The sequence below is a fragment of the Dermacentor variabilis genome, chromosome 6 (assembly GCF_050947875.1).
Source record: "Dermacentor variabilis isolate Ectoservices chromosome 6, ASM5094787v1, whole genome shotgun sequence".
Lineage (NCBI taxonomy): Eukaryota > Metazoa > Arthropoda > Arachnida > Ixodida > Ixodidae > Dermacentor > Dermacentor variabilis.
In genome coordinates this window covers 169,216,651-169,230,809 of record NC_134573.1, presented here as the reverse complement: position 1 = coordinate 169,230,809, position 14,159 = coordinate 169,216,651, and the positions used below count along the sequence as shown (strand labels likewise).

Here is a 14,159-nt window from a genome sequence, read left to right as displayed (position 1 = left end):
GAGCAGGAGTAAGACCGCTGCGGCGGCCACTGCGAGGGCGAAAAACATGGCTGTCGAAGTGAACAGTCTGTGCTGGCGCTGCGAGGACAGGGCAGAGGCCACCGAATTTTTCTTCTTTTTCTACTTCTTCTTCCTTGTGCTGCCGCCTTCTGTTCAAAATCATCACAATTTCTGCCCTCTACCAAGTGCGCGTGGTCTCGTGCTCCGGGGCGGGTCTTTGTCGCATGCTTCACGATTATGCGATGGCCGACCAACGCAACGCAGCTGTCGTCTTCGACGAATTTCGTCGAAGAGGAGTGGCGTCCGAGTGGCGAGCTTGGAGGTCGCCACTCGGACGCTTGCGCACGCTGCCACTGGAAGGGGTGGACGTCACCAATCGGCGATGACGCCTGCCTGTTTGGCCCCCTCCTGACCTTTGCTTACTCTTCTTTCACAGCCAAGCTGTTTATGCGGACCATGTGCCGTTGTTGTCGGAGTTCGCTCAAGCTATCATCATCGGCAATAGCTCGAGCATTCTAGCGTAGAATTTCAATTCTCTTCTGCCGTCGTAACGGGGAGGCCGCGTTTACAGGCGTATGAGCCATTGCTTAAGGACGTATTAACCATTCGCACTGATTTAACTTTCAAGCAATCTAATGTTGAAGAATCGCAAACGGCGATGCCGGCGGATGTTGCTAACCACGCCACCGAGCAAACTCGAGACATCTTTTTTGTTTTCGTGTAATTGTTGTAATACCTTTTGGTTGTAGTTTTACATTTCTATCTATTTTTCTTTCTCTGTGCACCAGTACTCAGAACTCATTGCCGTTCTTGGGCATGTTAAATTATTGATTGATTGATTGATTGATTGATTGATTGATTGATTGATTGATTGATTGATTGATTGATTGATTGATTGATTGATTGATTGATTGATTGATTGAGTGAGTGAGTGGATTGGATTGTTTGATTATGGGCCGGTTCTGCATCACGCTTCGCTGTTACGTGATAACGTCCGAAGTTCCAACCTTCTTCATCTTTGCACACAATTAAGCGCGTCACTTTTTCTCTAGGGTTGTTTCGTCTTCTTTTTCTAATAATTTTATTTCTGTAACATGGATGTGCCGTGAAATCACCTCTTCAGAATTTTCGCCACCTAACCACGACATATTCCGTAGTGACCGGGACTTCAGTGGGCTTAAGCAAACAATTGGCGGCATACTGATAGCTGCTGACAGTTCACTGAGATGTGTTCAGCGCAAAGTGTGCGTGAGCCGATTTGGCTACATATCAGCCTAGCGCGTTATGAAAAATCGTTCATTGGATCTTTATGTGTACCACCGAATATTTCTCCTGTCATGTTTTATGTGGTTAACTCTTCTATTTAAAGCATAATATCTTCCCGTGGGAACCACAGAGTGCTGGCGCGTTCGCCTCCCCGTCCTCTCTCCCTCGGTAAACCCGGGCTTTTACTCGACAAACGGGTTTGGTGGCAGCTCCCGCCGGTCAACCAGCTCGAGCGCCCACCTTTTTTGCAGACGTTGGCCTTTCGAGGCGCACACCCGACTTTAGTGTGTGCTCAGACTGAGCAGGTTTTTATTCACCGTCACAGGGAATATTTTCGAAAACCAACAAATAACGTCGACCTTTATTCGAACAAATACGGCTGTCTTGAAGGACTCTTCAGCAGACTAAACTTGGCGTCGTTTCTTGGTGTCCTTTACAGTTGTTGTAGACGACGAATCCGTTTCAGTGTTCGTTTGATGCTTACCGTAGCGGCGGCAATAACCTCATTTGGTCACATTACGAGTACGCCAAGCTAAACCTAGCATGGTACGGCTGGCTCTCACCAGGCGCGGTTGACGGATTGGACGAGTTCGTCGGCCGCGTCGTTGAGGCCCTGCACAGACGCCGGATGCTCGCCAACAGCGTCATCGTGTTCACCAGCGGGGGCAAGCCGTGGGGAACGTTCTCGAACGCCGGCTCCAACTGGCCGCTGCGGGGTGTCAAGGGCACGCTGTGGGAAGGCGGTATCCGTGTGCCGGCGCTGGTGTGGAGCCCGCTGCTCCAGCCTGGTTCCCGCGTGGTCATTCCCCGACCCGTGCACTTGGTCGACTGGCTGCCCACTCTGTTCTCGGCTGCCGGTGAGTGTCGACTCCTGAGGGCACCGCTAAAGAGAAACGCCGAATCAAATTACACTAGACAACGTTTTTTTTAAATCTCTATCTGGATTTATTTGCTCCCTAAAGAAGCGGGGGGAACGCAGTAAACGGTCTGGTAATTAACAGGAAGCTAACATGCTGTTTCGGGTGACCAAGGACTTAAGAAATTAAAAGAGCATGAACGCTTTGATCTCCTTGACATGTGAAATATTAACAAGGGGAAGGTAGATATCAAAGTGTGACATGGAAAATGCTGAAGAAGCTATTAGGCCTGAAATAACCGTGGAAACTGGATGCGTTTAAGAGTATTAACGTCTCCGCAATAACGATTCTTCCTGATGAGGCGGCCGCATCATTCACCTATAGGCGCTATCGATGGCCTCGGCCAGGGCCAGCCCTGTCCAAGGCGAAATCTGAAAGCGCCGCATTCTGCCCTCACAACGAGTTTCTCATCAACACTGACTCCGTCTCTGGGCTGGTGGCCTACCGGGACGGCAACCACAAACTCGTCGTAATCACAAATCGGACGTCCTATGCGCCTAACTCCTTTGGGGAGGACGCACTCCAGCAACACGGCCCCGCACCAGGCGACATGCCCAAGTTTGAAAAGGACGAGGCCGCGCTGGAGCGCCTGGACCGGCTGATAAAGTCGTCGCAAGCCTGGAAGACCCCGAGGAAGGTGGTCGACCGCGCAGATGGATCGGTAGTGCCATCTGGCTAGCGTCAGAAGGTCGCGGTGAGGTGCTTGCGGCAGTATCCCTCTCTGCCGGGTATTGATGTGCACGGCAAGGGCCGATACCTGTTCGACACAGGACGTTATCCGTGTGAACCCAACAACCTGGTGTCCAGAAAGCCGTTGGCAAGAGCGGATTACGGAATGCTGGGCTGTTGGGAAAGTTGGTTTGTTGAAATACGGAATTCTTGAGTAAGTATGTCAAAGTCGTTTATTAAGACGGCTCACAACCTTGATTGGGTAGATCAAAGGAGGCTTGGCATCTGTGGCTCCCGACTTGACAAACGCGCCTCGACACGAAGCTCCTACTCGACTTTACCGACTCTGAGGCTGTGCCGCCCTTGGAATGAACTAGACACTGCGGTGAAACAACGCTCTTTGACTGTTTCTGCTACAGGGAGCTGGGGCAGTTCAACGCCAAGGGTTTGGCAGCGCCACTTTCGGGCTGAACTCGTGTGCGTACGTGCTATATGTGCGTGTCTGCGTGCGCGTGTGTGATAAAGAAGTAAATACTGGGGTTTCAAGGGCTAAAACCACGATTTGATTATGAGGCAAGCCAGGGGGGGGGGGGGAGGAGGAGTTACAGATTAATTTTGACCACTTGCGGTTCCCTAACTTCCACCTCATGCATGGTACATGGACGTTTTAGCATTTTATTATTATTAAATGATGGGGTTTTACGCGCCAAAAGCACTTTCTGATGATGAGGCACGCCGTAGTGGAGGACTCCGGAAATTTCGACCACCTGGGGTTCTTTAACGTGCACCTAAATCTAAGTACACGGGTGTTTTAGCACTTCCTCTCCATCGAAAAGGGGCCCCCGCGACCTTGTGCTTAGCAACGCAACGCCTTAGCCTCTAAGCTATCAAGGCGAGTCTGCGTGTGCCTGCATGCGTTCGTGCATATGTGCGTCTGTGTGTGTACGTGAAACAACGGATGTCGAACCCTGCGCGTGTCATGTTTGTCAAGTATGTCGACAGCCCTGTCGGTGACGAGGTCAAGGTCGTACACGCAGTCCTCATCTTTCACCGGATCTTCGTTGTCCCAGCAGTCGCGGCCGCATATGTCATACTGAAAACAAAATGCAGATGATTCCACACATTTTTGAATCTGTGTGAAGCGAAGCTTTACTATAGAGCTCAATTACATGCTTCGCAACCAACGACAGTGCGTACAATTTTGTTTACTTTAAACCTAACCCCACCCCTCATCGCGCGTGTGAGAAAACCGTGCACCCTCCCCGCCTACCTCCCTTGCGTGCGAGAAGACGCTGTAGCCGCATATCGGGCCAACATCGATCCTCCGCTCACCCTCGCAAGCTTTCCCTCGCACCTAAAGCATACGGCGCGCGGCCGAAATGTTATCGCACTTGGACTTTACACGGAGCCTCACGGCGGCACCGACGCCTCCGCCGACGGCGGAAATTCGTCTACAGTATCGATATAATTGATATCGCAATAAAAAGACCCAACGTCGGCCATATACCTGCTCGCTCACAATACATCGAATATCCGTCGAAGTGCAACGATTGTGATATATCAGCAGTGAAAGGCACTTCACTTGTGGTGACCTTGAAGCGCGTGTACTTTAAAGAGTATACTATCGTGGAGAGCACGTATGCACGTACAGTCGGTGACAAAAGTTAGTGCACAGCGCTGACGTGGGAAACTCCTAATTTTCTCGAATTCAGCGTTCACAACCAGGAACTGAATTCGCTAAGGTTATAGAGCTAGGAGGTTTAGTAGGTACTTTTCAGAGCGTTGGAAACCGCAAAGAGTTGGAAAAGCTCCCCGTGTCGTCGTAAAACATCCTGAGCCTCGCTTCCTTGGCGTGAGCACCACGTGCACTGCGTATTTAGCAAGCGTTCTGCATATTTACATCACGATAATGAAGAACCGGATGTCGTCCACTCATCCTAGGCGTAACACGAAGCAGCCAGTCGTTTCGGCCCCTCATTTATTGGTTATTTCGATATATTGATGAGTTTATAAGCAAATCGAACGATCAACAAGACATGCAACGTCATTTCAAAGTCACACTAAGCTAACATGGCTAAAAAAGAACGCCACAGTTGCCTTTGAACCCCATCCACGAGTGGTCATGGCAACCGCAATCGTCTCCTTGTCTCACCAATTGCTATTATCAGTGGTGGGCACCCGAATAATGTCAAAAAAAATACTGCGCAGAGCCAACGCACATGTTGGAATCTGCGTGAAGCGGAGCTGTAATGAAGCGGTTAATTAAATCCCATGTAACTTACAGTGATGCGTACAATCCATCATGTGCAACGCGTAATCTCTTGCAATGTTTATGCTTATTCGCAACAACGGTCTCAACTATAATGTAACGGAATTTTTATGTTTATGTGCTACACCGCTCGCAAGCTACGCCGAAATTCAAACACCACATCAGGCGGATGCACAATGAGAGGCAGCAGAATGACGACGACGGAACGACCATGACGACGACTCTATGAAGACGACGAAATTACTACGGCGTGATAAAGATGGAATGACGATGCCGGCCATGATAACAATGGGATGATGATGATGATGGCGGGACGAAGACTACGAAAGGACGGTGTCATGATAACGATGACATTACGGCCTTGGGATGAGGATGCTGGAATTACACCGACGTAATGAAAACCACGGCGCTGCAATTTTGCCTCATAGACTTTCCTTTGCTTCCCTCTTCTCCGCCCTTAAACTGGCTCTCTTAACTACTACACGCAGAGACAAAGCCACAGCGCGCATTAGATCCCACAGATGAGATGAATATTTACAATTATTATTAGGGTTATAATTATATTCAAGTGCTGATTGCCGTGTTATCGTTTGTTACCGAAGCTTTCCCTCAAGTCTAAATATTTTAAGGCAGTTTGTCGTGTGCGTATCATGGCTACGCACGCTTATATCGCCTTCCGTTTCTCTACCACGGGTGCGCTTTAAAACCACGGCGCTGTAGTTTTTGCTTTCCTTTCCCTCCCTCTTCTCCGCCCTTAAACTGGCTCTCTTTACTACACGCAGAGACAAAGCAACAGCGCGCGCATACAATCCCATAGATGAGATGAATATATATATATATATATATATATATATATATATATATATAGAGAGAGAGAGAGAGAGAGAACTATCAGTCATAGCTCTCGTAGTATAGCCCTCTGGGCCGTTTCCTTTTTCTTCTTTCTTTCGAAAGTAGTCCTATTAGGGTTATTATAATTACACGAAGGTATTTCGACCTCGTCAGCAGCAGTCCTTGAGATTGTTATTCTGGCGGCTAGCTTCCCACGCTATGCGTGCCGCCATCGCACCTGGTTAAGCTTCTCGTAGACGCTAGAGTTACACTATGTCCGCGCAACCTTGAGCGATCGGAAAGCGCGTTTCCCCCTCTTGGCCGGCGGGGACGGGAGGCTTCGTTCCGGCCGCGAAGCTCCCCACGTCTCAGTAAGGTGCCTTGTGGTGGTCTCGTACGGACGATGCCCTCTCGGTGAGCGCAAATTTCCCCTCATCTTTTAAGAGGTTCAATATTTACAAGCATTTGTCTCGCAAACCATATTTATTTCAAGGAAATTTTCCACGTCTCAATAATTTCTCTCGTCGTATTCGAGTTCTGATTGCCGTGTTATAGTTTGTTAACGAAGCTTTCCCTCAAGTCTAAATATTTTAAGGCAGTTTTCCTTGTCTCTAAAGCCGCTCGAGTTCGCTCTTCTCCTCGGGCAGCCATTTTTCCAAGAAAGTATGCCTTCCAACCAAAAACCGACTATCGCGGACAACATGAGTCCTTTTCCACGTAAGTGTGAGGCTCGGAGCAAGAGCTGTGGCGCTTAAAAGTAGCCTGGGGCCTGACGAACCAACCGACTGAGCTATCTTTTCGGGCAACATCGAAGGGTCACGAGTTCAAATCGCCTGTTATGTTCCTTTTTTTTTTCGCCCCTTTTTCTTTCTTTTTCTTTTAATGTCTTTTCCTTTATTTTATCACTGTACGGGAACCCTCCTAAATGAAAGAAAAAAAGAAAGATGTATATCTTCAAATATGTATGACCTCACATGTGCAGGCCAGAAATACCAGGTGCTCTAGCCGAGTGCCATCCGTGCGGTATATCCGAGCTCAGATTGGTACACCCAGACTGATCAAATAGGGCACCACTGTATATTAAATGAAGGCGTACAACTCCTGCGGGACCCGCCGTGGTTACTCAGTGGCTATGGTGTTAGACTGCTGAGCACGAGGTCGCGGGATCGGATCCCGGCCACGGCGGCCGCATTTCGATGGGGGCGAAATGCGAAAACACCCGTGTACTTAGATTTAGGTGCACGTTAAAGAACCCCAGGTGGACGAAATTTCCGGAGTCCTCCACTACGGCGTGCCTCAAAATCAGAAAGTGGTTTTGTCACGTAAAAGCCCACAATTAATTTTAAATTTAACTCCTGCGCGGACGGTACAGTATCCGCCTCCCGTGCAAGAGGACCGTGATTCAAATCCCGGACCGCAGAATTTCTCCACCGGAAAATACCAGAAAAAAAAACCATGTGTTGAGAAAATTGCACGAACACGCCTGGAGTTCGGCCTGATCCCGGGGACCAGAACCGGTAACGCACTCTTTCACCAGAGCAGGATCGGCCACCCTGGTGCAGTACTTGGCCACAACCTCCTATATGAAACCCCGGCCCTCAGTCCCCAGCAGCTGCGAAGCAACTGACCACGGCGGCGGTCAGACCTGCGACGCTGCAGAGGGTGCTAAGAATGCCTGGCTCCGGACAGGCCGCCATTGGAATATGAACCTGGCAACGTTTAACGCTAGAACGTTATCTAGTGAGGCGAGTCTAGCAGTGCTATTGGAGGAATTAGAGGGCAGTAAATGGGATATAATAGGGTTCAGTGAAGTTAGGAGGACAAAAGAAGCATACACAGGGCTAAAAAGCGGGCATGTCCTGTGCTACCGGGGCTTAGCAGAGAGACGAGAACTAGGAGTCGGATTCCTGATTAATAAGGATATAGCTGGTAACATACATGAAAATATAGCATTAACGAGAGGGTGGCATGTCTTGTTGTGAAACTTAATAAGAGGTACAAAATGAAGGTTATACAGGTCTACGCCCCTACATCTAGTCATGATGACCAGGAAGTCGAAAGCTTCTATGAAGACGTGGAATCGGCGATGGGTAAAGTCAAAACAAAATACAGTATACTGATGGGCGATTTCAATGCCAGGGTAGGCAAGAAGCAGGCCGGAGACAAGTCAGTGGGGGAATATGGCATAGGCTCTAGGAATAGCAGAGGAGAGTTATTAGTAGAGTTTGCAGAACAGAATAATATGCGGATAATGAATACCTTTTTCCGCAAGCGGGTTAGCCGAAAGTGGACATGGAGGAGCCCGAATGGTGAGACTAGAAATGAAATCGACTTTATACTCTGCGCGAACCCTGGCATCATACAAGATGTAGACGTGCTCGGCAACGTGCGCTGCAGTGACCATAGGATGGTAGGAACTCGAATTAGCCTTGACTTGAGGAGGGAACGGAAGAAACTGGTACATAAGAAACCAATCAATGAGTTAGCGGTAAGAGGGAAACTAGAGGAATTTCGTATCAAGCTACAGAACAGGTATTCGGCTTTAACCCAGGAAGAGGACCATAGTGTTGAAGCAATGAACGACAATCTTATGGGCATCATTAAGGATTGCGCAATAGAAGTCGGTGGTAACGCCGTTAAACAGGAAACCAGTAAGTTATCGCATGAGATGAAAGATCTGATCAAGAAACGCCAATGTATGAAAGCCTCTAACCCTACAGCTAGAATAGGACTGGCAGAACTTTCTAAGTTAATCAACAAGCGTAAGACAGCGGACATAAGGAACTATAATATGGATAGAATTGAACAGGCTCTCAGGAACGGAGGAAGCCTAAAAGCAGTACAGAAGAAACTAGGAATAGGCAAGAATCAGATGTATGCGTTAAGAGACAAAGCCGGCAATATCGTTACTAATATGGATGAGATAGTTCAAGTGGCTGAAGAGTTTTATAGACATTTATACAGTACCAGTAACACCCACGACGATAAGGTGAGAGAGAATAGTCTAGAGGAACTTAAAATCCCACAAGTAACACCGGAAGAGGTAAAGAACGCCTTGGGAGCTATGCAAAGGGGGAAGGCAGCTGGGGAGGATCAGGTAACAGCTGATTTGTTGAAGGATGGTGGGAACACTGTCCTAGAAAGGTTGGCCGCCCTATATACTCAATGCCTCATGACCTCGAACGTACCGGAATCTTGGAAGAACGCTAACATAATCCTAATCCATAAGAAAGGGGACGCCAAAGACTTGAAAAATTATAGACCGATCAGCTTACTGTCCGTTGCCTACAAAGTATTTACTAAGGTAATCGCAAATAGAATCAGGAATACCTTAGACTTCTGTCAACCAAAGGACCAGGCAGGATTCCGTAAAGGATAGTCAACAATAGACCATATTCACACTATCAATCAGGTGATAGAAAAATGTGCGGAATATAACCAACCCTTATATATAGCCTTCATTGATTACGAAAAAGCATTTGATTCAGTCGAAACCTCAGCAGTCATGGAGGCACTACGGAATCAGGGTGTAGATGAGCCATATGTAAAGATACTGGAAGCTATCTATAGCGGTTCCACAGCCACCGTAATCCTCCACAAAGAAAGCAACAAAATCCCAATAAAGAAAGGCGTCAGACAGGGAGATACGATATCTCCAATGCTATTCACAGCGTGTTTACAGGAGGTATTCAGAGACCTGGAGTGGGAAGAATTGGGGATAAAAGTTGATGGAGAATACCTTAGCAACTTGCGATTCGCTGATGATATTGCCTTGCTTAGTAACTCAGGAGACCAATTGCAATGCATGCTCACTGACCTCCAATGCTATTCAATGCGTGCTTAGAAGTAGTATGCAGGCTATTAAACTGGGAAGGCTTAGGAGCAAAGATCAACGGCGAATTTCTCAGCAACCTTCGTTTTCCCGATGACATTGTTCTATTCAGCAATAATGCAGACGAGTTGCAACAAATGATTGAGGACCTTAACAGAGAGAGTGTAAAAGTGGGGTTGAAGATTAATATGCAGAAGACAAAGATAATGATAAATAGCCGGGCAAAGGAACAAGAGTTCGGTATCGTCAGTCGGCCTCTAGAGTCTGTGAAGGAGTACGTTTCCCTAGGTCAATCAATCACTAGGAACCCTGATCACGAGAAGGAAATCCACAAAAGAATAAAAATGGGTTGGATCGCATACGGCAGACATTGCCAGCTCCTGACTAGAAGCTTACCATTATCATTGAAAAGGAAGGTGTACAATCAGTGCATTTTACCAGTACTGACATAGGGGGCAGAAATTTGGAGACTGACAAAAAAACTTTAGAACAGGTTAAGGACTGCGTAAAAAGCGATGAAACGAAGATTCCTAGGCATAACGTTAAGAGACAGAAAGTTTGGATCAGAGAGCAAACGGGTATAGATGATATTCTAATTGACATCAAGAGGAAAAGGTGGAGCTGGGCAGGTCATGTAATGCACCGGTTAGATAACCGTTGGACCATTAAGGTTACAGAATGGGTACCAAGGAAGGAAAATTCAATCGAGGACGACAAAAGACTCAGGGGAGCGATGAAATTAGGAAATTCGCGGGCGCTAGATGGAATCTGTTGGCGCAGGACAGGGGTAATTGGAGATTGCAGGGAGAGGCCCGCAGTGGACATAAGACAGGCTGATGATGATTTGCAGTTCTAGACTTTGTTTCAGTCTTTGTTGTTGCTTTTCATGCAACATATGTTCAATAAAGATAAATTGTAAGTCAGCACTTTGCATTGTCCAGTTCCTTTTCTACACTCTTCCACACCGGATTCAACAAACTGTACTCTCGTATCTATGAGTATGCTACAGTGCAGCTAGTCATGGTATTCCTATATACAAGGCAAGCCATTTCTGTGCTTAATAGTAGGGACGCTGGACTCCCCCCCCCCCCCTCTCATCCCCTGACATTCCTCTTCTTCCCACGACTCTGTCTCGCGAAGTTTGGCTTCCCCACATGACACACACGTGATGGTGGGAGTCGGGTGTCGTAGTTACGCTGTTGCAATGAGGGACGGTGCGAGCATTTCAATGTTAACGTCCCATCACAGAATGAACAACTTGGACATGCGTGGAACTTGCATCCTGTTCTTCAGCTGCAGGATGGTGATGTGCGTTGACGGTGCATGCTGCAAGACTAACCTGTGGAATGCTCCCCATTCGGCTTCAGAAAGTGAAAGCGGCACGAGCAAACAGGATCTAATCACGACATGGCATCCAGAAGTGACTATTATTATTATTATTATTATTATTATTATTATTATTATTATTATTATTATTATTATTATTATTATTATTATTATTATTTTGGCTAGCTGAAATGCTCGTACATCTGGCACAATAAATAATTCTCTTTTTTTTGTATGTTGGCATAGTCGTGTGCTGTGTTTTTTGTGAACAAGAGCACTGGGACCACACAATGACTTGATTCCGTTTTCACCAAGACGCGATTTTTGTGTCATAGCAGCTGCCACAGTCTGCACGCTTATTAGGACACTATGCATGTTCATCACTGCACATCTTACTTGCAACTTATTTCAAGCCCACAAAGGCTTTCACCAGTTACACTTTAAAACATAGCTGACCAAACCCTTACCCATTTCCATGCTAGGGCAATAAGAACAAGTGTATTCACCATGGACCACTTCATGATGGCTTTCACGATTTAAAAAACCCATGCATGCCGCAAGCCCTGACAAGTCTTGATTTAAAATGCATGCTTTCTGCGTTTATATAGACAAGAAATGAAGTTCGGTCGCACCATCCCATGAAAAATATCTGCTATACAACATAGAAAGGATGAGTGTGCTGCTGTCAGCTAACAGAATATCTACCATTAACCTTCAAAGTTTGCGAATGTCTAGAATATACAACCTGGGCACACCTAGTCTGTCGATGAAGCGACCAGGTGACACAGAGTTAACACATTTTAGTAAGCACCTTCCATGTTGTCAATTTGCGCTAAGGAGCATGCTACGTGAATAGCTGATGAAGCTCGTAAGCAGCCTCTTTTTTTTTTTCAGGTTATTTTCGAGCAGACATTCAAGTATGCTCGCACAATGTGTGAAAGCATCAGGATCTGCTAACTGTCTTCAATAGAAGAAAAAAATTTCTTACATAGGCAGATTTTATTTCAAGTGAGCTTACTATACATACTAAACATAATCAGTGTCACTTCCTAGCAGATCATGCCAAGCAGAAGACTAAAATACTCACAGCCGAGTTGCTGCCCCCGTTCTCTTGGCTGGTAGTCGAGGGCGTGTCTGTGAGGGTACGAAACCTTCCTAAGAATCCTCTTAGGAAAGAGGTGCTCACGGACACTGCAAAGCCATGTCGGCACCAAAATGAGTCCCTGCTAACAATGACCAGTGTGTGGGCACAATCATCCTTGTAGCATTGGTTTGCAAGTCTTACATTCCATTCCTCTCTCATCACACCCAATGTTATGCTTATTACACGTGCAGGTTGTGCATGCATACTGCGTTTGAGTGGACCATTTCACGAATCATCATCTCATCTGGAGAAGCATGCCAGGTGTACGGCCAAGCAAGCATCTCCAGCATTTCTTAAAATATGTCCCTCTCTCTCTCAAGGTTTTGTTTATGAATGCCAATTGATGCTCTCCCTTCCAACTTTCGCTTTAGATTTATTGCACTGGTTGAAATCTAGCTAAGAGCAAATCTTTGCCAACACACCCTTCTCTGCATTAATGTGCGTTGGCTAAATTTGTAAGAAAATGCCCTTTTTTCGAATTGGACTGCTCTCACTGGCTAAAAGTTCAAACATGTAATTTTTATTTTAACAACCCACCAAATTACAGCGGTGAATTCCATGCATATTGGTTCTCATTAGTATAATGCGCACGGATGTACGCATGCACACACACAAGCAGTTGAACGTCAATGCAAGAACAATGAAATAAAAAGCATGCTGGCCCACCTCTGCGCTCCCGTGAGGTAGGTCGTCGTCCAGTAACTTTTCTTGCCGACGAGGAATCGGATTGCAGGCCCTGGAGAAAAATGTTGCTGGGCTAGAAGCGCGTAGGAAGAAGCCCTTTTTCGAAAGCCGATGGCAATGTGGTAACATGAATTTAGGGTCGTACTCAATTCTAACGTGCATGCAATTTTTGACCCGTTTTATCGGAAGAAAGGTCCACGTTAGATTCGAGTAAATGCAGTATTTCAAACTCCATATCTATGCTATCTTGTGTTTATATATATATATATATATATATATATATATATATATATATATATATATATATATATATATATATATATATATATATATATATATATACATATACACACATATACATACATATACACACATATACATACATATACTTATACAATCATCCAGGTACATAGGTTGGAAATGTGGTATCCATAGTATCCATAGCTCTTCTCCATTTGGGAATCGATGCCATGGAAGCGACACTTTTTTCCCCTTCAATATTGTGCTCTGAAGAAACGTTATTTTGGGATACAGTCTGCATTTGCCTCAAGTATTCAGCCCATATACAATGAATGCCTATGCCTTAGGAAACTCGTGAATCGTTAAAGTATAAGCTATTTGCTTTTAGATTCTATTCCATTGCAAGTTTAAGAAATCACAAACGGGACAAACGAAAGAAACGCACTCGTAGCTAAAAAACAGAGCGAAGTAAAACTAGGACAACAAAGGCGACGCAGGACTTGTTCTCACCAACTACCGAGACATGTGAACACATGAGATCTATGAAGGTTTATCTATGCACTCCATGAGATTGTCATGTGCCACCGCACCTTCAATTGCCTCGATTGACAAGGAAGTTCAATACCTCCACTATTTATCAATTCTTAAATTTTTGGTTTCTGATTAGGCATGGGTTGTAAGAGGAGCCTGAGCCCCCCCCCCCCCCTTCTGATGGTTGTGACCGCACAACCATAGAGTGTGTGTGCTCACATACACCGTTCAATTACACTTTTGACATGTGTGCTGATTGCTCTTCTGCAAGAGAGTCGAGCAGCAATTCCTTTAATAGTGACCACTGCCCAAGTGCCGAATTGGAATTGTGTATTAATTGGATTCCAGTGTATCTAATTTCTTATATTTATCATAAATATTTATCCAAGCCCATTAGTGTTCATGAATAGTCGGATGCGGTTGTTGAACTTAAGCCCATGCCGATTTATA

At 46.1% G+C, this 14,159-nt stretch overlaps 1 protein-coding gene across 1 annotated transcript in view; it reads right to left on the bottom strand.

Moving 5' to 3' along the window:
- Positions 1–14,159, bottom strand: part of LOC142585717 (serine/threonine-protein kinase haspin-like) — a 64,326-nt gene that overhangs the window by 32,026 nt on the left and 18,141 nt on the right. The window contains exons 4-5 of the mRNA XM_075696687.1: positions 12,921–13,011; positions 12,198–12,301 (exon numbers count right to left, since the gene is read on the bottom strand). The gene's annotated coding sequence lies outside the window, so the exon portion shown is untranslated. The remainder of the gene's footprint in view (positions 1–12,197; positions 12,302–12,920; positions 13,012–14,159) is intronic.